General features: G+C 37.7%; 1 pseudogene across 1 annotated transcript; it reads left to right on the top strand.

Annotated features, from left to right (window-relative positions):
* Positions 1-3,236: 3,236 nt before the first annotated feature.
* LOC309869914 (olfactory receptor 9K2-like) lies at positions 3,237-4,426 on the top strand (annotated as a pseudogene). Its single transcript has 2 exons — positions 3,237-3,871; positions 4,086-4,426. The product of its transcript is annotated as an olfactory receptor 9K2-like (transcript).
* The last annotated feature ends 20,200 nt before the right edge of the window (positions 4,427-24,626 follow it).

Here is a 24,626-nt window from a genome sequence, read left to right as displayed (position 1 = left end):
GAGGACCATGTGGTTCTTTTCTCTTCTCTTATTAATTTGTTCTATCACATTGATTGATTTGCGAATGTTGAACCATCCTTGTAGCCCAGGGATGAATCCCACCTGGTCATGGTGGATAATCTTTTTAATGTGCTGTTGGATCCTGTTGGCTAAGATCTTGTTGAGAATCTTAGCATCCATATTCAACAGTGATATTGGTCTGAAACTCTCCTTTCTGGTAGGGTCTTTGCCTGGTTTGGGGATCAGGGTAATACTGGCTTCCTAGAAAGAGTCAGGAAGTTTTCCTTCTGCTTCAATTTTTTGAAACAGCTTCAGGAGAATAGGTGTTATTTCTTCTTTGAAAGTTTGGTAGAATTCTCTGGGGAATCCATCATGTCCTGGGCTCTTGTTTTTTGGGAGGTTTTTGATCACTGCTTCAATCTTGTTACTAGATAGTGGTCTATTCAGGTTGTCAATTTCTTCCTGATTCAATTTTGGGAGTTTATAGTTTTCCAGGAATGCATCCATTTCATCCAGGTTGCTTAGCTTATTGGCATATAACTTTTGATAATAACTTCTGATGATTGTTTCTACTTCCTTGGTGTTCATTGTGATCTCTCCCTTTTCATTCATAATTTTATGAATTTGAGCTTTCTCTCTTTTGGATTAGTGTGGCCAGTAGTTTATTGATCTTATTGATTCTTTCAAAAAACCAACTTCTAGTTTCATTGATACATTCTACTGTATCTCTTGTTTCTACCTCATTGATCTCTGCTCTAATCTTGATGATTTCCCGTTTTATGTGTGGAGTTGGTTTGATTTGTTGTTGATTCTCTAGTTCTTTAAGGTGTAGAGACAGCTGGTGTATTCTGGATTTTTCAATTTTTTTTGAGGCAGGCTTGGTTGACTATGTATTTCCCCCTTAGGACCGCCTTTGCTGCATCTCATAGGTTTTGGACCAATGTGTCTTCATTCTCATTGGTTTCCATGAATTGTTTCAGTTCTTCTTTGATCTGGTTGATCCAAACATTCTTAAGCAAGGTAGTCTTTAGCTTCCAGGTGTTTGAGTTTCTTCCGAACTTTTCCTTGTTTTTGAGCTCCAATTTCAAAGCATTGTGATCTGAGAATATGCAGGGAACCATCTCAGTCTTTTGGTATAGGTTGAGTCCTGATTTGTGACTCAGTATGTGGTCTATTTTTGAGAAAAGTTCCATGTGCACTTGGGAAGAATGAGTATTCTTTTGTTTTAGGGTGGACTGCTCTCTATATATCTATGAGGTCCATCTGGTACAATGTGTCAGTCAATGCTCTTGTTTCTTTATTGATTTTCTGCTTTGATGATCTATTTCTGAGAGAGGCATATTATGATCTCCTACTATTAATGTATTCATAGCAATATGACTCTTTATCTTGATTAACAGTATTCTTATGTAATTGCTGTTCCCATATTGGGGGCATAGATATTTACAATTGTTTTATATCATCTTGGTGGATAGTCCCTTTAAGAATTATGTAGTGTCCTTTCGTATGTGCTTTGGTGAGTGCTGTGATGTGTGTAAACCTGGTGATTCACAGACCTGTACCCCTGGGGATAAAAATATATATTTATAAAAAATAAAAAAATAAATTAAAAAAAAGAATTATGTAGTGTTCTTCTGTATCTCTGACTACTGTCTTTTTTTAAAACTTTATTTTATTTTATTTTATTTTTTCAATTTATTTATTTTCAGAAAAACAGTATTCATTATTTTTTCACCACACCCAGTGCTCCATGCAATCTGTGCCCTCCATAATACCCACCACCTGGTACCCCGACCTCCCACCCCCCGCCCCTTCAAAACCCTCAGATTGTTTTTCAGAGTCCATAGTCTCTCATGGTTCACCTCCCCTTCCAATTTCTCCCAACTCCCTTCTCCTCTTTTGGTCCCCATATCCTCCATGCTATTTGTTATGCTCCACAAATAAGTGAGAGCATATGATAATTGACTCTCTCTGTATGACTTATTTCACTCAGCATAGTCTCCTCCAGTCCAATCCATGTTGCTACAAAAGTTGAGTATTCGTCCTTTCTGATGGAGGCATAATACTTCATAGTGTATATGGACCACATCTTCCTTATCCATTCATCTGTTCAAGGGCATCTTGGTTCTTTCCACAGTTTGGTGACCGTGGCCATTGCTATAAACATTGAGGTACAGATGGCCCTTCTTTTCACTACATCTGTATCTTTGGGGTAAATACCCAGGAGTGCAATGGCACGGTTATAGGGAAGTTCTATTTTTAATTTCTTGAGGAATCTCCCTACTATTCTCCAAAGAGGCTGCACCAACTTGCTTTCCCACCAACAGTGGAAGAGGATTCCCCTTTCTCCACTTGCCCTCCAACACATGTGGTTTCCTGTCTTGCTAATTTTGGCCATTCTAACTGGTGTAATGTGATATCTTTTTCTCTTTTCTTTTCTTTTATTTTCCTTCCTCCCATCCTTTCTTTCCTTCCTTCCTTCCTTCCTTCCTTCCTTCCATCCTTTCCTTCTTTCAGAATCATTTTCCAAAGTAACTCTTCCATCTAGGCTACCTGTAGATCTTCTTAAAAAAGGAAAAATAAAAAAACCAACAAACTATGAGCTGCAGGATGAAGAAATGCAGGGTAATGATCATTATGAAGGGGCTGCCGATTCCCACCTGGGAAAGAAATACTAGTATTTGAATCCTAGTAACATTTGTGGGTTTTTTTTTTGTTTTGTTTTTGTTTTGTTTTTTTTTTTTTTTTTGGTGCAGAACTGTGATCTTAGTGAGTAAATAACTTACAACACAATTCAAAATTTCCATTGCCCACAAAAATTGTACCTCTTAAGTCATTTTTAAATTCAGTCACTTTCTTTATATCTGCTGCTTTGTAATGTGAAGACTCAAAGTTATGTTTTCTAACTATATTATTCTATTAAATTATTTGTGCATTCTTCCAATTACTCCAATTTCTTCCAATTCCAATTAAATCATGATTCAGAAACATACACCTAAGTGATGCTTGCATATGCATTTGGGTGGAAAGGAATTTCAATAGATATAGAAGAAAGAAAGTCTAATTCTACCACTTGTATGAAGAGGGACATAAATCTAACTTTTGATTCACCATTAGTTGCAATGGTTTAAATTTAATGGACAGTGACTTTATAAAGTTAAAATGTATGATCACTATAGAAAAGGTTTGTAAGTCCTAAGTCTGTAATGATTATTTCTAGCTAGAACCAAGGGGTTCATTTGTTTATTTTTCCTTGTGTCTCTCAGCAGGTTTCTGCCATGGGTGACAGGGGAACAAGCAATCACTCAGCAGTGACTGACTTCATTCTTGTAGGCTTCAGGGTCCGCCCAGAACTCCACATTCTTCTTTTCCTGCTCTTTCTGCTTGTGTATTCCATGATTCTTCTAGGGAATGTGGGGATGATGACCATTATTATGACTGATCCCCGGCTGAACACACCAATGTATTTCTTCCTAGGCAACCTCTCCTTCTCTTCTATTCTTCTGTTATTGCACCCAAAGCTATGATCAACTTCTGGTCTGAGAGCAAGTCCATCTCCTTTGCTGGCTGTCTGATCCAGTTCTTTCTCTTTGCCTTATTCACTGTGACTGAGGGATTTCTCCTGGCAGCCATGGCTTATGACCACTTCATTGCCATCTGCAACCCACTCCTCTACTCTGTCGAGATGTCAACTCGCCTCTGAATTCAGTTGGTGGCTGGTTCCTATTTTTGTGGCTGTATCAGCTCAGTTCTTCAAACAGGCATGACATTTACTTTACCCTTTTGTGCTTCCCGGGCCATTGACCACTTTTACCTTGATACTCGTCCACTTCAAAGGATATCTTTTTCTGACCTCTTCATCTATAGGATGGTTTCTTTCTTTTTTTTTTTTTTAAGATTTTATTTATTTATTTGACAGAGAGAGATCGCAAGTAGACAGACAGGCAGACAGAGAGAGAGAGAGAAGCAGGCTCCCTGCCGAGCAGAGAGCCCGATGCGGGACTCGATCCCATGACCCTAAGATCATGACCTGAGCCGAAGGCAGCAGCTTAATCCACTGAGCCCCCCAGGTGCCCTATAAGATGGTTTCTTTCTCCTTATCTGGCATTATTATCATGCCTACCATCATAGTTATTACTGTTTCTTACATGTATATTGTGTCCACAGTTCTGAAGATATGCTCCTCTCAGGGACGTAAGAAAGCCTTCTCCACTTGCAGCTCTCACTTAGGAGTCGTGAGTGTACTGTATGGTACCGTCTTTTTTATGTATCTCACTCCAGACAGTTTTCCTGAGCTAGTAAAGTGGCCTCCTTATGTTACACTTTAGTCACTCCCTTGTTGAATCCTTTGATTTACTCCCTGAGAAACAAAGGTGTCAAAAAAGTACTAAAGAAACTTCTAGAGAAGAGAAATACAATTGTTTGATTTTTTTTTTTTTTTAATTTTCCGCCATTGATTTTGTGGCAATTTCTGTCATATGCCTCGTGGCCATTACTGAATATCCTTCTCCATAAAAAATACCAGAACTTTTTCAAGGTGAGTTACCTGGAACACTGTTAATTCTGAAAGTCCTGGATATTGGAGATATACTGAATATTAGAGCATTTTTCAAGATGAACCTCACTCTATCTCAAGTATGACTTTGTTTCACAGAATTGATTATTTTAATTATTGATTATTTTAATAGTTTGTTGTTGAACCTGACTTTTATATATCATTCTATTGTGTAAACAATGTATTGTCTGGTGTTTGTCTTAATATTGCTCCTGGCAATATACACAGTCACTAGTGATGGACAGTAATGCCCAGTTTCTTTCTTCTTCTTTTTCTTGTTCTTTTTCTTTCATTGTTGTTGTTGTTGTTGTTTTAATTGAGAGTGATAGAAAGAGTGAGAATGAGACAGAGAGAGTTTGGGCAGGGTCATAGGGAAAGAATTTCAAACAAACTCCCCACTGAGCACAGAGCATGACATGGGGCTTAACCTCTTGACCCATGAGAACATAGAAAAACACATGAGAATATGGAAAAACACATATTGGGGAAGCACATTAAATGTTATTAAATATATGAATTAAAAAATTGATAGTGAGGAAATCAGGGAATAGTTTAGTTAGAATGTCAGCTTTGGGTGCTGATGGTGGGGCTACTTCCTTGAGTCTTAGGGAGATAGGGTTCTCCATTTTTGGTTTACAGACCAAAGTAATTAATATACTACAAAGACTCTTCATTTTAATAGATTATTTTTGATAATGCTGACGGTTGGTATAAGGACTAGGAGAATCGTGAAGTAAAGGATTGAGGCTAGTTGGCCGATGGTGATAAATGGGTGTTCTACTGGTTGACCACCAATTCAGGTTAGGGTTAGGAGGTTGGCTACTAGTAGTCAGAATAAACATTGGCTTAGTGGGCGGAATATCATGCTTCGTTGTTTTGAGGTATGTAGTAGGGGGATGATGGCTAGGACTAGAATGGAGAAAATTAGGGCTAGTACTCCTCCTAGTTTATTAGGAATGGACCGTAGGATAGCGTATGCGAATAAGAAGTATCATTCAGGTTTAACATGGGGAGGTGTTTTGAGCAGGTTGGCAGGAATGTAGTTGTCTGGATCTCCTAATAGATCAGGTGAGAATAGTACTAGTTATATTAGTATTAAAATAAGAAATAGGGCACCTAGGATGTCTTTGATGGTATAGTAGGGGTGGAATGGGATTTTGTCGGAGTTGGATGGGATTCTGGAAGGGTTGTTAGATCCTGTCTCATGGAGGAATAGTAGGTGAACTGCTGCTAGTGCTGAAATGAAGAATGGTAGGATGAAGTGGAAGGTGAAAAATCGTGTTAGGGTGGCTTTGTCTACTGAAAATCCCCCTCAGATTCATTCTACAAGGTTAGTTCCGACATACGGGATAGCTGATAATAAATTAGTAATTACGGTTGCACCTCAAAATGATATTTGTCCTCATGGTAATACGTAACCTATGAATGCTGTGCCTTGACTGCGAATAATAAAATAATACCAATGTTTCATGTTTCGGGGACTATATAAGATCCATAGTATAGGCCCCATCCTACATTCAAGAATAGGCAGACAAAGAATATGGAAGCTCCTTTTGCGTGTATGTTTGAATGATTCAGCCATAGTTGATGTCTCGGCAGATATGGGTAACTGATGAAAAGGCTGTGGCTGTGTCTGATGTATAGTGCATGGCTAAGAATAAACCTGTATGAATCTGAAAGATTAGGCAGATTCCGAGGACGGAGCCAAAGTTTCATCAGGCTGAAATGTTTGATGGAGCGGGGAGGTCAATGAATGAGTTATTGATGATTTTGGTTAACGGGTGAGTCCTACGAATGTTGGTCATTAATGTTATTATAGTTCAAATACAACAGTGATTTTTCATGTCACCAGTCATGGTTAGATTCCATGTAGGAATAATGATGACATACATTGTATTCATTCTAAGTGTTATTTTTGTAGTTAGTTTTGTAGGGTTTTCTTCAAAACCTTCTCCTATCTATGGCGGGTTGGTCTTAATTATTAGTGGGGCTATTGGTTGTGGTATTGTGTTAAGTTTTGGGGGGTCTTTTCTGGGCTTAATGGTGTTTTTAATTTATTTAACGGGGATGTTGTTTGTTTTTGGATATACTACGGCTATAGCCACAGAGCAATATCCTGAGGTTTGGGTTTCTAATAAGGCTGTTTTTGGTGCCTTTATTGTTGGCTTGCTATCTGAGTTATTAACTGCTTGTTATATTTTAAAGGGTGATGATGTTGAGGTTGAGTTTGTATTAAAGTTTAATGGGGCGGGTGATTGAGTTAATTATGATACAGGTGATACAGGCTTTTTCAGTGAAGAGGCTATGGGAATTGCAGCTTTATATAGCTTTGGAACTTGACTTGTTATTGTTACCGGTTGATCCCTTCTTATTGGGGTGTTGGTAATTATGGAGGTTACTCGTGGAAATTAAGTGCTAGTAGGCTGAGGGCCAGGGTTAACATGAATGATATAAAATATAGTTTGATTAGACCTTTTTGGCTTGAGATGGTAATTGAAGATTTTATTTAGAAGTGGGAGATGGATTTTGGTAAAATTTTTTCTAGTCAAATTATATCTAGTAGTGCTGATGCTGATTTTTGGCTTACTAGTAGATTTGTTTTGGGTATTAGGCGGTGAATAATGGTGGGGAAATTACCCAGCATGTTTGAGAATTTGAATAGGCTCGAGGGGTATTTGAATTTTAGGCTCTGCATTATGAGTTTAAGTTCTAGTGCCAGGATGAAACCTAGGATAGTTACAGTAAGAGCTATTATTTTAAGATAATGAGGCATAGTTATCTGTGGGTTGGTGGTGGGTGTAATATTGTAGGAGATTAAGAATCCTGCAAAGATACTCCTGAATAAGAGACGTTTAATGGAATTGATTAGGAGTGGATTATTCTCGTTGATTGTAATGATAGGGTTGAAGCGGGGTTGTCCTAATAGCGTGAAGAATATAATTTGAGTGCTGTAGGCGGCCATTATGGAGGTGGCAACGAGGGTTATTAGAAGGGCTCAGGCGTTGGTATACCACGTGTTGGCGGTCTCGATGATTAGGTCTTTGGAATAGAATCCTGTTAGGAAAGGTATTCCTGTGAGTGCTAGGCTTCCGACAACTAGGGAGGTGGTGGTGAATGGTAATGCTTTGAATAGTCCTCCTATTTTTTGAATGTCTTGTTCGTCATATAAGCTGTGAATGATTGATCCGGAGCATATGAATAGTATGGCTTTGAAGAATGCGTGAGTGTAGATATGGAGAAATGCTAGGTAGGGTTGGTTGATGCCGCTGGTTACAATTATTAGTCCGAGTTGGCTTGAAGTGGAGAAAGCAACAATTTTTTTGATGTCACTTTGTGTTAAAGCACAAATTGCTGTAAATAGGGTTGTAATTGCTCCTAAGCATAGTGTGATGGTTTGTATTATTTTGTTATGTTCTATTAGGGGGTGGAATCGGATTAGTAGAAATACTCCTGCTACAACTATTGTACTTGAGTGCAGTAGGGCTGATACAGGAGTTGGGCCTTCCATGGCTGAGGGTAGTCATGGGTGAAGGCCAAATTGTGCAGATTTTCTGGTGGCTGCTAATAGTAAGCCTATGAGAGGGATGGTTAGGTTTCTGTGCTTAGTTATGAAGATTTGTTGAAAGTCTCATGTATTTAGGTTGGTTAGGAATCAGGCTATAGCTAGGATGAGTCCTACTTCCCCAATGCGGTTGTATAAGATGGCTTGTAGTGCGGCTGTGTTGGCGTCTGTTCGTCCATACCATCATCCAATAAGTAAGAATGACATAATACCTACTCCCTCTCAGCTGATGAATAGTTGGAATATATTGTTGGCGGTAACCAGAATTATTATGGTAATGAGAAACAGGAGTAGGTATTTGAAAAATCGATTGATGTGGGGGTCTGAGTGTATATATCATATTGAGAACTCTATAATTGATCACGTGATGAATAGCACTACTGGTATAAAGTTTATTGAAAAGTAATCGAGTTTAAAGCTAAGTGATAGTTTGGATTATAATTCAGTGTCAGTTTGAAATTATTGTGTCTTGTCCTAGGTGAAGGAATATTATTGTGGAGATTAGGCTGATTATGAAGGAATGTGAAATGGTGGTTTTTACGTATTGAGGGTAGAGTTTATTGGTATATACGGTGGTGTTAGTTATTCTAATGGGAAGAGTTAGTATGAATAGTGTTACGAGTATTGAAGAAGTAAATATGTTAATTACTTTTATTTGGAGTTGCACCAATTTTTTATTCCTAAGACCAATGGATTACTACTATCCTTTAAAAGTTGAAAAAGCCATGTTTTTATACATGGGAGCATGAGTTAGCAGTTCTTGCGTGGTACTTTTTCAGTAAATAAAAAGGTTTGAGCTTTTATTGTTAGATTCACAATCTAATGTTTTTGTTAAACTATATTTACAGTTAATAGGTCCTAAAATAATTTTAGGGTTGAGTGAGAGGAGAAGAAGGGGTAGTAGGTGGAAGGCTATTAGGGAGTTTTCCCGTGTGAATGATGGTTTGATATTCTTGATATGGTTTGTGTATTTTCTGCGTTGTGTAGTAATTAGTATGTATAGGGAGTATAGGGCAGTGATGGTAATGTTAACCCCTATTAGGACAATAGTGATGTTGGATCATGAGAATGAGGCTATTACTACGAATAGTTCTCCTACTAGGTTGATTGTGGGTGGTAGGGCTAGGTTAGTTAAGCTGGCAAGTAGTCATCATGCAGCTATTAGTGGTAGGAGTATTTGTAGTCCTTGGGGCGCCTGGGTGGCTCAGTGGGTTAAGCCGCTGCCTTCAGCTCAGGTCATGATCTCAGGGTCCTGGGATCGAGTCCCACATCGGGCTCTCTGCTCAGCAGGGAGCCTGCTTCCCTGTCTCTCTCTCTGCCTGCCTCTCCGTATTTGTAGTCCTCATGCGAGGATTATGGTATGGCTGTGAATGCGTGCGTAGTTGGAATTAGCTAGGCAGAATAGCATAGATGATGTCAGACCATGAGCAATTATTAGGGCTGTTGCTCCTATATAGCTTCATGGTGATTGGATGAGTACAGCTATAATTACTAGGGCTATGTGACTTATGGAGGAGTAGGCAATTAAGAATTTTAGGTCTGTTTGGTGTAAGCAGATGGAGCTGGTTATAATTATTCCTCATAATGATAGTATTATGAAGGGGTATGCTATGTAGCTTGTTAATGGGTTTAGTAGCATGGTAATTCGTATTATTCCGTACCCTCCTAATTTAAGAAGTACGGCGGCAAGGACCATGGATCCTGCAATAGGGGCCTCTACGTGGGCTTTTGGGAGTCATAGATGAAGGCCGTATAGAGGTATTTTCACTATGAACACTATTATGCATGCTAGTCATAATAGGGCATTGGATCAGGAATTTGGTAGGGGTTGTGCTCAGTATTGAATAATTAAGAGATTTAGGGTACCTAAGTTGTTTTGCACTCATAGTAGGGCAATTAGGAGGGGCAGGGAGCCTACTAGAGTATAGAATAAAAAATATAGGCCAGCGTTTAGTCGTTCTGTTTGGTTGCCTCATCAGGTGATGATAATTAATGTTGGTATGAGTGTGGCTTTGAATAGGATATAAAATATGATTAGTTCTGTGGCGGTGAATGTTATGATTAGGAACAGTTGCAGTATGATTAATATTGTAATGTAAAGTTTTTTTCGGGTCAGGGTTTCTTTCAATAAATGGTGTTGGCTTGCTATGAGCATTAGGGGAAGGAGTCATGTTGTGAGTGTTAGTAGGGGTGCTGATAAGGAGTCTGCGAAAAATAGCAGTGAGAAGTTTAGATTATTATCTGTAAGTTGGTTGAGATATGTTAGGCTAATTAAACTAATTAGTATGCTGTGGGCTGTTGTGTTAATTCAGATTATACTGGGGTTTGATAGTCATGTTAGGGGAATTAGTATTATGGTTGGGATGATGATTTTTAACATTGTAGTAGGTTTAAGTTTTGTACATAGTCTGTTCCATATGTGGTAGAGATTACAACTAGTAGGGATAAACCTAATGCTGCTTCGCAGGCTGCAAATACAAGGAGGATAATAGGGGTCATGCTAGCTAATGTGAAGTGGTTTGTTAGGATGGTGACTGTTATTATGATGAAGAGGGATAGCATTATTCCTTCTAGGCAGAGAAGAGAAGATATTAGGTGGGATCAGTAGATGAGTAGCCCCATAAAGGATAGAGTAAAGGCTAGAAAAATGTTGATGTATACTATGGACTTTGATAATTGTAATATGAGTTACAATCTAATGAGTCAAAATCATTTGTTTTTGTTAAACTAATTATCATATTCGTTTCATTCTAAGCCTTCTTCAGTTCACTCGTAGGCCAGGCTCGCGGTTAATAGGGAAACTAGTGCTAGTGCTATGGTGAGTGTAGCTTTTAGGTTAATTGATTGTGAGGCCCATGGTAGTGGTAGTAGTAGTGCAATTTCTAGGTCGAATAGGAGAAATGTAATGGCTACTAGGAAAAATTTTATAGAGAAGGGTAGACGTGCTGATCGTAGGAGGTCAAAGCCTCATTCATATGGGCTTGCTTTTTCTGTATAGATGTTTAACTGGGGTAGTCAGAATGTGATTAGAATGAGTAGGGATGCTAGGGATATGTTGATGAGTATGGTTAATATTATATTTATTATTTCTCTCCGGGCTGTACCAGAACTAGTTGATTGGAAGTCAACTGTACTTATTAATACTAGAGAAATAAGATCCTCATCAATAGATGGATACATATAGGAATAGTCATACGACATCTACGAAGTGTCAATATTAGGCAGCTGCTTCAAATGTGAAGTGGTAGTTTAACTGTCGTAGGAAGCATACAATGAGAAAGGTAGATACGATGATGACATGAAGGCCATGGAATCCTGTGGCTATAAAAAATGTGGAACCATAGATTCCGTCAGAGATTGTGAATGGGGCCTCGTAGTAATCTGAGGCTTGTAAAAGGGTGAAATATAAGCCTAAACAGATTGTAATATATAGGGCTTGGAGCATGTGTTTGTGGTTTCCTTCTATTAGGCTATGATGGGCTCAAGTAATAGAGACTCCAGAGGCTAGGAGAACCAAGGTGTTGAGTAATGGTACTTCTAGGGGGTTTAGAGGTGTAATGCCTGTGGGTGGTCAACACCCTCCTAGCTCAGGGGTTGGTGCTAGGCTTGAATGGTAGAAAGCTCAGAAGAAGCCTGCAAAGAAGAAAAGTTCTGATGTAATGAAAAGAATTATTCTGTATCGTAAGCCTTTTTGGACAGTAGGAGTGTGGTGGCCTTGGAATGTTCCTTCTCGGACAACGTCTCGTCATCATTGACATACAGTCAGTATGTTAGCTGTAGTACCTAGGGTTAGAAGGGATAGTGAGTTATAATGGAATCACATTACTAGTCCTGATGTTGTGAGTAGGGCGGAAAGGGCTCCTGTCAGGGGTCATGGGCTTGGGTTGACTATGTGATATGAGTGTGTTTGGTGGGTCATTAAGTGTTGTCATGTAAATATAGGCTTACTAACAAGGTGAAGACATAGGCCTGGATAAGGGCTACTGCAAATTCTAGGATGGTTAGGAGGACAAGGATAGTGAAAGTAATTATTGCTGTAATGGTACTAATGTTTATTAGGGCTAGAGTAGCTCCTCCAATTAGGTGAATTAATAAGTGGCCTGCGGTAATATTGGCTGTTAATCGTACGGCCAGGGCTATGGGTTGAATGAATAGGCTAATAGTTTCGACGATGATAAGTATGGGAATTAGGGGTAGTGGTGTTCCTTGCGGTAGGAAATGGGCTAAAGAGGCGCTTGTTTTATACCGGAAACCAGGAATTACTGTGCCTGCTCATAGGGGGATGGCTATTCCTAGGTTTAAAGATAGTTGTGTAGTGGGGGTAAATGAGTGGGGCAGGAGACCTAATAGATTAGTAGAGCCAATAAATAGTATTAGGGATATTAGTATTAATGCCCAAATTTGTCCTTTTTGGTTGTGAATAGATAATATCTGTTTTGATGTTAATTGTACTAGTCATTGTTGAATAGAGATGAGTCGGTTATTAATTAGTCAGTTAGGTGAGGGAAATATAATACCTGGGAATATGGTAATGATAATAATGATACGTAGTCCTATTATTGTAGGGGTAATGAATGAGGAAAATAGATTTTCATTCATTTCTTTTCTCAAGGTGTAATAGATTTTGATGTAGCCACTAGTTTTGGTTCGGGGTTTTCTGGAAAATCATATTTTGATACTTTTAGTTGGAATATAAAAAATAGGGTGATAATTATTGATAAGATAGTGATAAATCATGTTGAAGTATCTAGTTGTGGTATGTCACTGAGGAGAAGTTTACGCTCTCAATCTTTAACTTAAAAGGTTAATGCTGTTTAGCTTCTCAATGAATTTATAATATTGAGGCAGATCATTTTTCAAAGTGCGATAGAGGTACTAACTCGAGAACAATGGGTATGAAGCTGTGATTAGAGCCTCAGATTTCAGAGCATTGGCCATAGTATAGCCCTGGTCGTATGACTATAATAGTAGTTTGGTTTAGGTGCCCTGGGATTGCATCAGTTTTTAATCCCAAGGATGGAACGGCTCATGAGTGTAATACGTTTTCGGAAGAGATTAATATGCTAATTGTTATTTCTATTGGGAGGACTATTCGGTTGTCTACTTCTAGTAATCATAGTTCTCCGGGTTTTAGCTCTTGAGTTGGGATCATGTAGGAGTCAAAGTTTAAATCTTTGTAATCTGTATACTCATAGTTTCAATATCATTGGTTGCCTATAGTCTTTATGGTTAAGGAATTGTTATTAATTTCGTCTATCATATAGAGGATTCGTAGTGAAGGTAAAGCAATCAGAATTAGAATAATAGCAGGCAAGATGGTTCAGATCGTTTCAACTGCTTGAGCATCTATGGTGCTAGTATGTGTGAGTTTGGTGGTTAGCATTACTGAAATAATGTAGAGAATGAGAGAACTAATTAAGAATACGATCATTAATATATGATCATGAAAGCGTAGTAGGTCTTCTATGATAGGGGAGGTTGCATCTTGGAGGCCTATTTGGAAAGGATACTCCATAGAGATATAAAGGACTTTCACCTATAATTTGACTTTGACAAAGTCATATAATTTTTACTAATGCCTCTTATCAAGAAAGACATAGTGGTTATGTCATTGGCTTGAAACCAGTTTTAGGGGGTTCGATTCTTTCCTTTCTTATTTTGATAATACATAGGTTGGTTCCTCGAATGTATGGTATGGAGGAGGACATCCATGCAATCATTCGATGTTTGTTGAAGTTCGTTCTACTATCAGCACTTCTCGTTTGGATGCAAAGGGTTCTCAGATCATGAAGATTATCAGTATTACTTCTGTTAAAGAAATGAATGAGCCCATGGAAGATACTGTGTTTCATGTTGTGTAAGCATCTGGGTAGTCAGAGTAGCGTCGAGGCATACCTGATAGGCCTAGGAAGTGTTGAGGAAAGAATGTTGTGTTTACTCCTACAAATATAATTGTAAAATGGATTTTTGCTCAGATATCATTTAGGGTGTAGCCTGTGAATAGTGGGAATCAGTGGACGAATCCGTCTATGATTGAAAATACTGCCCCTATTGAAAGAACGTAGTGGAAATGTGTTACTACATAATATGTATTGTGAAGAACGATGTCTAGTGATGAGTTTGATAGTACAATGCCCATTAAAACACCCACTGTAAATAGAAAGATAAACCCTAAGGCCCATAGTATAGCAGGGGATCATTTGATATTTCCTTTGTGCAGGGTAACCAGTCAGCTAAATACTTTTACTCCTGTGGGAATAGCGATAATTATAATAGCTGAGGTGAAGTATGCTCGTGTGTCGACATCTAGGCCTACAGTAAATATATGGTGGGCTCATACGATGAATCCTAGGAAACCAATTGATATTATTGCTCATACTATTCCTATGTAACCAAAAGGTTCTTTTTTCCTGAGTAGTATGTTACAACGTGTGAAATAATACCAAATCCTGGAAGAATTAAGATGTATACTTCTGGGTGTCCAAAAAATCAAAACAGGTTGTTGGTATAGGATGAGATCTCCTCCTCCGGCTGGATCAAAGAAAGTAGTGTTCAGGTTCCGATCTGTGAGTAGTATGGTAATACCGGTTGCCAAGTCTGGTAAGGATAGAAGTAGGAGTATGGCTGTAATTAAAACAGATCATACAAATAGGGGAGTTTGGTATTGTGACATAGCGGGTTTTATGTTGATAATAGTAGTGATAGTAGTGATAAAGTTGATGGATCCTAGAATAGATGAGACACCCGCTAAGTGTAGAGAGAAAATTGTTAGGTCTACGGATGCTCCTGCATGTGCTAGGTTTCCTGCTAAAGGGGGATATACAGTTCATCCCGTTCCTGCACCTGCTTCTACCATGGAAGAGGCTAATAGGAGGAGGAAAGAGGGGAGTAGGAGGCAGAAGCTTATGTTATTTATTCGTGGGAATGCCATATCAGGTGCACTGATTATTAGAGGGATAAGTCAGTTCCCAAAGCCTCCGAGCATGATAGGTATTACTATGAAGAAAAGTATTACAAATGCGTGAGTAGTTACGATTACATTGTAAATCTGGTCATCTCCTAGCAGAGCGCTGGGTTGACCTAGTTCAGCACAGATTAATAGACTGAGAGCAGTTCCTACCATTCCGGCTCATGCACCAAATAAGAGGTAAAGGGTGCCAATGTCTTTGTGATTAGTGGAGAATAATCATCAAATTATGAACATAGGTAAAATGGCTGACAAGGGCATTAGGCTGTAAATCTAAGAATAAGGTTTAATTCCCCTTTTTGCCAAGCTCTGTAGTGAAATATCACATTGAATTGCAAATTCAAAGAAGCAGCTTCAACCCTGCCGGGGCTTCTCCCGCCTTTTTTTTCTTTGTGGCGGGAGAAGTAGATTGAAGCCAGTTGATTAGGGTATTTAGCTGTTAACTAAAGTTTCATGGGATGGTAGCCCACCAATCTAGAAAGGGCTTAGCTTAATTAAAGTGATTGATTTGCGTTCAATAGATGTGAGATATACTCTTGCAGTCCTTATGATGGAATCAGGAGTTAACGGACAGCCTCTTTGGAGAACAGTGTGGAGATTCCTCAAGAAATTAAAAATAGAGCTTCCCTATGACTCTGCCATTGCACTCCTGGGTATTTACCCCAAAGATACAGATGTAGTGAAAAGAAGGGCCATCCGTATCCCAATGTTTATAGCAGCAATGGCCACGGTCACCAAACCGTGGAAAGAACCAAGATGCCCTTCAACGGACGAATGGATAAGGAAGATGTGGTCCATATACACTGTGGAGTATTATGCCCCCATCAGAAAGGATGAATACCCAACTTTTGTAGCAACATGGATGGGACTGGAAGAGATGATGCTGAGTGAAATAAGTCAAGCAGAGAGAGTCAATTATCATATGGTCTCACTTATTTGTGGAGCATAACAAATAGCATGGAGGACAAGGGGTGTTAGTGAGGAGAATGGAGTTGGGAGAAATTGGAAGGGGAGGTGAACCATGAGAGACTATGGACTCTGAAAAACAATCTGAGGGGTTTGAAGTGGCGGGGGTGGGGTGGGAGGTTGGGGTACCGGGTGGTGGGTATTATGGAGGGCACGGATTGCATGGAGCACTGGGTGTGGTGAAAAAATAATGAATACTGTTTTTCAGAAAATAAACAAATTTATATAAAAAAAGAGTCTGTTTCTTGGTTTGTCTTTCTCTTTTTTCCTTGCTCATTAGTATTCTTTCTTTCATTTTTTTAAAAGATTTTATTTATTTATTTGACAGACAGAGATGAAAAGTAAGCAGAGGCAGGCAGATAGAGAGAGAGAGGGGAGGCAGGCTCCCCGCTGAGCAGAGAACTCAATGTGGTGCTCGATCTCAGGACCATGGAATCACAATACAAGCCAAAGGCAGAGGCACCCCCCTTTTTAAAGTAGTATTGTTTCTTAAATTCCACATATGAGTGAAATCATAGTGTATTTTTCTTTCTTTCACTGACTTACTTCACTTAGCATTATATTCTCTAGCTCCATCCATGTCATTGCAAATGTCAAGATTTCATTCTTTATGAAATGGTTGAGTAATATTCCTTTGTGTACATAGACCACATCTTCATCCATTCATCTATTGATGAACAATTGGACTACTCTCACAATTTGGTTATTGTATATAATGGTGCAATAAACATGGGGGTTCATGTATCCCTTTGAATCAGTGTTTTAGTATTTTTGGTTAAATAACAAGATGAGAAATTACTGGGTTATAAGGTAGTTCTATTTTAACTTTCTGAGGAATCTCCATACTGTTTTCCACAGTGGCTGCACCACTTTGCATTCCCACCAACAGTGCTTAGGGTCTCTTTTTTTCTACATCCTCATCAACACTTATTTCTTGTTTTTGATTTTAGCCATTCTGACAGGTATGAGGTGATCACATAGCTTACCACTGATTCTTGGAAAGACTAGTAAGATGTTTAAAACCCTGGCAAACATGGGGTACCTGGGTGGCTCTGTCTTCGGCTCAGGTCATGATCCCAGAGTCCTGGGATTGAGCCCCGTATCAGACTCTGTGCTCAGCAGGGAGCCTGCTTCCATCTCTCTCTCTCTCTCTCTCTTTCTCTCTTTCTGCCTGCCTCTCTGCCTGCTTGCGATCTCTGGCTTTGAAATAAATAAATAAAATTGTAAGAAGAAAAGAACCCATGGCAAATGTTACATTGGAAAAATAGCAAAATTGAATGACAAGTATCGGAAATGAAAAGGGGATGGCACTACAGATCCTTCTGATATTTAAAAAAATATATATATAGATGACCCTTGAACAATATGGGTTCAAATTGCATGAGTCCACTTCAATGCAAATTTTTTTCAATAAATACAGTACAATGCTGTAAATGTACTGCCTCTTCCTTATGATTTTCTTAATAATATTTTCTTTTTTCCATCTTATTTTATTATAAAAACAGCATAAAATACATATAACAGACAAATATATGTTAATAAACTATATTATCAGTAAGGCTTATGGTCAACAGCAACTTATTAGTAGTTACATTTTTATAGAATCAAGAATTATATGCAGATTTAAACTGTATGGGAGTTCTATGTTCCTAACCTGTGCTCAGGGGTTCAGCTGTATAATAAAGAATATTTTTACCAAAAATGGATGATGTTTTAAAATAAAGATATTTTGAATAGATCAAGATGATATATAAAGGAGAAGTATATATTTGAAAATATCATCTATAGAAATCAAGTATTTTTTTAAAGATTTTATTTATTTTTGAATGAGAAAGAGATCACAAGTAGGCAGAGAGAGAGGCAGAGAGAGAGGAAAAGAAGCAGGCCCCCTGCCTAGCAGAGAGCCCGATGCGGGGCTCGATCCCAGGACTCTGGGATCATGACCTGAGCCAAAGGCAGAGGCTTTAACCCACTGAGCCACCCAGGCATCCCGAGAAATTAAGTTTTAATAATAATCTTCCCATGAGGAAAGATTCTTTTCTAATTTACTTTACTAGTGTTTATTATGAAACATCATTGAAGAAACAAGATTGGGGAACCTAGATGACTCAGTTGCTAAAGCATCTAACTCTTGATTTCCACTCAGGTTATGATCTCAGGGTCATAGATTGAACCCCACATAGGGCTCTGTGCTCATCATGGAGTCTGCTTGAGATTCTCTCTCACTCTTTTTTTCCCCCCACTCATGTGCATGCTCTCTCTCTTTCTAAAATAAATAAATAAATCTTAAGAAAAGAAATAAGATCATTCTTATATAAACAAGAATCATCATAAAGACAATATTTCCTAGCTGTATTTGAGTTGTAAGTCTCAATAGAAATTAAAATAAAAATTATAGGTAAATCTGTCTTATAAATTTATCTTCAAAAATTTATAGAGAATATATGTCAATATATAAAGAATAATAAAATCTCACTGAACTGTATGTTTACACTACCAATGTAAATGTCATTTATTATTTAAAAAAATAACGAATTTAAGATGTTTCCATATTCACTCATGAAAGAACAACACTGAGAAGGTTTGCCTTCTGTGACAAAGAAAACTAAACTCTGGAGAATATATATGAACTGACTATTTTCAGAGATTGTATAATAAGCAGTGAATGACTGTAATTCTTGACAAAAGGAAACAAATTAGGAGGAAAAGATTTTAAACTTAAATATATAGCAATAGAAACAAATGAAGCCTAAGACTGAGTTAAAAAGGAAAAATAATAAACAGGCATTCAGTGACACCTGAGAAAATATTTACATGTAACTGGAAGAAAAAAGCCAGAAAAATAATGTAAAATATAATGGGCAAAATTTTGTTTCATATTTAATGACAAATCTAACCACAAAGATGCAAGAAAATGAGCAAAATCCCATAGATAGATACAGAGAAATCCCATAGATAGAGAACAAAATAAAGCACATCAGAATAAAATTCTGAAAATGAGCAAAAAAGAGACATTGTCAAAGTAGCAGGGGTGGAGGAGAGACATTACACACAAGCAAATCATTGTTGGTATATAGAAATGCAACAGATTTGTGTTCATTGATTTTGAATCCTGTGGCTTTGTTGAATTCATGTATTAGTTCTAACACAGTCTTTTGGTTTTCTACAGAGACTATCATTTCATCTGCAAATGCCGAACATTTAACTTCTTCCTTCCCAATTTTGTTGCCTTTTATTTTCTTTTATTATTTTATTTTACTTTATTTATTTTATTTTTTGGTGTCTGATTGCTGTGGCTAGGACTTCCACTATTGTGTTCAATACCAGTGGTCAGATTGTACATCCCTGTCTTTTTCCTGACTGTAGAGGAAAAGCTGTCAGTTTTTCTCCATTGAGGATGATATTAGATTGAGTTTGTCTACATGGCTTTTGTGATGTTGAGATATGTTCCCTCTATCCTTGCTTTGTTGAGGGTTTTTATCATGAAAGGATATTGTACTTTGTACAAAAATAGACAGATCACTAGAACAGAATAGGAAACCCATGCAACTATATGGCCAATTAATCTTTGACAAAGCGGGAAAGAATATCCAATGGAAAAAAAATCAGTCTCTTCAACAAATAATGTTCAGAAAACTGAACAGCAACATGCAAAAGAATGAAACTGGACTATTTTCTTGTACTATACAAAAAAGTAAATTCAAAATAGTTGAAAGATCTAAATGTGGGACAGGAGACCATTAAAATCCTAGAGGAGAAAACAGGCTATAACTTCTTTGACATTGACAGTAGCAACTTCTTACTAGATACCTCTTTTGAGGCAAGGGAAACAAAAGCAAGAACAAACTATTGGAACTTCTTCAAAATAAAAAGCTTCTTCACAGTGAAGGAAAAATAATCGATAAAACTAAAAGACAACCTACTGAATGGAAAAAGATATTTGCAAATGACATATCTGATAAAGGGTTGGTATCCAAAATCCATAAAGAACTTATCAAATTCAACACTCAAAAACCAAATAATCAAGTTAATAAATGGGTTAAGAAGTTAATCCAGTTAAGAAGACATAATTAAACATTTTTCCAAAGAAGACATGCAAATGGCTGATACATGAAAAGATGCTCAACATCACTCATTATCAGAGAAATACAAATCAAAACCATAAAGAGATGTGAAATCAAATACAAATTAAAACCACAATAAGATATCACCTCACACCTGTCAGAACAGCTAAAACTAACAACAAAAGAAATAATAGGTGTTGGTGAGGATGCAGAGAAATGGGAACCCTTTTACTCTGTTGGTGACAATGCAAATTGCTGCAGGTACTCTGGAAAACAATATGATGTTTCCTCAAAAAGTTAAAAATAGAGCTACCCTACAATCCAGCAATTGTACTACTAGGTATTTACCCAAATAGTACAAAAATACTAGATTAAAGGGATACATGCACCCTCGTGTTTATAGTAGCATTATCAACAATATCCAAATTACAGAAAGAGCTCAAATGTCTATTTACTGGTGAATAAATAAAGGAGAAGGGATTATGTGTGTGTGTGTGTGTGTGTGTGTGTGTGTGTGTGTGTGTGTGTATGATGTATATATTCAGCCATAAAAAAGAATGAATTCTTGCCATTTGAAATGACATGGATGGATCTAGAGGAAATAATACTAAGTGAATTAAGTCAGTCAGAGAAAGACAAATGTATGATTGCACTCATGTGTATAATTTAAGAAACAAAACAAATGGCCAAACGGAAAAAAAGGGCGAACCAAGGAACAGATTCTTAACTACAGGGAACAAAATGCTGGTTAGAAGAGAGGTGGATTGGGTGGTGAGGGTGAAATAAATGAAGGGGATTAAAGGTACACTTGATGAGCATTGAGTAATACATGGAATTGCTGAATCACTAGATTTTACACCTGAAATTAACATAACACTATATGTAAACTACACTGGAATAAAAAAAAAAATGGCAGAAGGTGATGTACTTCTAAGACTTCATGGTTTCCCCAGATGTTGTAGTTCAATTTAACACTCAACTGCAGATAATTAAAAACAAGTGAGGATGCATAGGTGACTCAGTCAGTTAAATGTCTGCTTTTAGCTCAGGTCATGATCCGAGGGTCCTAGAACGGAGTAATGGGTTGAGCTCCCTGCTCAGTGGAGAGCCTACTTCTCCCTCTACCCCTCATCCTGCTTGTTCTCTCTTTCTCATATAAATAAATAAAATCTTTTATAAAAGTAAACTGATACCTCATTTCCAATTTGCTACTTTTGCTTCAGGAAATAAGTCCTATAGATACTTTTGATAGGATGCACAGCCAAGCTATATCAGCATCACGAAACTGCTGGTGTTTTTGTATAATATTACTCAAGAGGGCTCAAATTACATCAACATTTAACAATAATAATTTCTGTTGGTTTACGAAGTTTAGTATTGTGATCCTATAGTACATTTTATGCATATGATCTAGTAAGCATAGAATGTTCTATAGGATCAAGGTATTTTTGTTCCACAGATTTGCTTATTGATTTTATGCTGGTATCACATGCTTGTTGTATAATAAGTTTTAATGCCTCATAGGACTATGTATTCTTTCAAAAATATCTCAGCCAATATACTTATTACAGGGAATTTCAGAATTAATTTTCATTAAAAAAATCATTATTTGCATTTTAGTAGGATTGCATTTAGTAAATAATTGATCTATTTATAATATACATTTCTAAGAACAAGGTTATTATCATTGCTTCTGATATCAGACAGCCCAGGGTGAGTCAATGTACTGTGAATGAACACAGGTTTTAGGAGGGTCTTGAATGGTTTTAAGACCTAATGGATAACATCTAATAAGCTCCTTCATTCCATAGATGTAAGAATTACTTCCTATAACTCAAGCTTTTAGCACAAAAAAGTATGAAATTAATGGTAGTATATACTACTATTTTTTTAATTTATTTTTTATTTTTTTCTTTCTGATTTTCAAAAATTTATTTTCAGCACAACAGTATTCATTATTATTGCACCACACCCAGTGCTCCATGCAATCTGTGCCCTCTCTAATACCCGCCACCTGGTTCCCCCAACCTCCCACCCCCTGCCCCTTCAAACCCCTCAGATTGTTTTTCAGAGTCCATAGTCTCTCATGGTTCACCTCCCCTTCCAATTTCCCCCAGCTCCCGTCGCCTCTCTAAATCCCCTTGTCCTCCATGCTATTTGTTATGCTCCACAAATAAGTGAAACCATATGATAATTGACTCTCTCTGCTTGACTTATTTCACCCAGAATCATCTCTTCCAGTACCGTCCATGTTGCTACAAAAGTTGGGTATTCATTCTTTCTGATGGAGGCTGTTCTACTATTATTATCACCATCATCATTTTTTTATATGTTTTAGCAATGTTGTGAAATTTATATACTTGGGAACAATTATAGAATTATCATCATCATCTTTTACAAGTTTTAAGAATGTTGTGGAATTTTTTTAATAATTAAAAAATTATTAATAAACATATAATGTATTATTAGCCCCAGGGGTACAGGTCTGTGAATCGCCAGGTTTACACACTTCACAGCACTCACCATAGCACATACCCTCCGCAATGCCCATAACCCCACCACCCGCTCCCTATCCTCCTCTCCCTGGCAAACCTCAGTTTGCTTTGTGAGATTCAGAGTCTCTTATGGTTTGTCTCCCTCCCAATCCCATCTTGTTTCATTTATTTTTTTCCTATCCCCCAAGTCCCCCACATTGCATCTCCCCTTCCTCATATCAGGGAGATCATATGATAGTTGTCTTCCTCCGCTTGACTTATTCCGCTAAGCATAATACCCTCTAGTTCCATCCACATTGTCACAAATGGCAAGATTTCATTTCTTTTGATGGCTGCATAGTATTCCATTGTATATATATACCACAGCTTCTTTATCCATTCATCTGTTGAAAGACATCTAGCTTCGTTCCATAGTTTGGCTATTGTGGACATTGCTGCTATAAACATTCGGGTGCACATGCCCCTTTGGATCACTACGTTTGTATCTTTGGGTAAATACCCAGTAGTGTAATTGCTGGGTCACGGAGTAGTTCTATTTTCAACTTCTTGTGGAACCTCCATGCTGTTTTCCAGAGTGGTTGCACCAGCTTGCATTCCCACCAACAGTGTAGGAGGGTTCTCCTTTCTCCACATCCTCGCCAGCATCTGTCATTTCCTGACTTGTTGATTTTAGCCATTCTGACTGGTGTGAGGTGATATCTCATTGTGGTTTTGATTTGTATTTCCCTGATGCCGAGTGATATGGAGCACTTTTTCAAGTGTCTCTTGGCCATCTGGATGTCTTTTTTTGCAGAAATGTCTGTTCATATCCTCTGCCCATTTCTTGATTGGATTATTTGTTCTTTGGGTGTTGAGTTTGCTAAGTTCTTTATAGATTTTGAACACTAGTCCTTTATCTGGTATGTCATTTGCAAATATCTTCTCCCATTCTGTCAGTTGTCTTTTGATTTTGTTAACTGTTTCCTTTGCTGTGCAAAAGCTTTTGATCTTGATGAAATCCCAATAGTTCATTTTTGCCCTTGCTTCCCTTGCCTTTGGCGATATTCCTAGGAAGATGTTGCTGAGGTCGAAGAGGTTGCTGCCTGTGTTCTCCTCAAGGATTTTGATGGATTCCTTTCTCACACTGAGGTCCTTCATCCATTTTGAGTCTATTTTCATGTGTGGTGTAAGGAAATGGTCCAATTTCATTTTTCTGCATGTGGCTGTCCAGTTTTCCCAACACCATTTATTGAAGAGGCTATCTTTTTTCCATTGGACTTCTTTCCTGCTTTGTCAGAGATTAGTTGACCATAGAGTTGAGGGTCTATTTCTGGGATCTCTATTCTGTTCCATTGATATATGTGTCTGTTTTTGTGCCAGTACCATACCATCTTGCTGATGACAGCTTTGTAATAGAGCTTGAAGTCTGGAATTGTGATGCCACCAACTTTAGCTTTGTTTTTCAACATTCCTTTGGCTCTTTGAGGTCTTTTCTGCTTTGATATAAGTTTTAGGAGTATTTGCTCCATTTCTTAAAAAAAAAAAAGATGGGATTTTTTTAGGGATAGCATTAAATGTGTAGATTGCTTTAGGTAGCATAGACATTTTCACAATTTTTGTTCTTCTAATCCAGAAGCATGTAAGATTTTTCCATTTCTTTATGTCTTCCTCAATTTCTTTCATGAGTACTTTATAGTTTTCTGAGTATAGATTCTTTGCCTCTTTGGTTAGGTTTATTCTATGTATTTTATGATTTTGGCTGTGATTGTAAATATGATTGACTCCTTAATTTCTCTTTCTTCTGTCTTATTGTTGGTATAAAGAAATGCAACTGTTTTCTGTGCATTGATTTTATATCCTGACACTTTACTGAATTCCTATATGAGTTCTAGAAGATTTGGAGTGGAGTCTTTTGGGTTTTTCACATACAGTATTCTATCATCTGCAAAGAGTGATAGTTTGACTTCTTTGCCAATTTGGATATTTTAAATTTCTTTTTGTAGTCTGGTTGCTGAGGCCAGGACTTCTAGTACTATGT

The sequence above is a fragment of the Mustela nivalis genome (assembly GCF_964662115.1).
Source record: "Mustela nivalis genome assembly, chromosome: 7".
In the NCBI taxonomy this organism is placed as follows: domain Eukaryota; kingdom Metazoa; phylum Chordata; class Mammalia; order Carnivora; family Mustelidae; genus Mustela; species Mustela nivalis.
The sequence above is the reverse complement of the archived record's forward strand: the minus strand, read 5'-3'. Positions and strand labels throughout refer to the sequence as shown.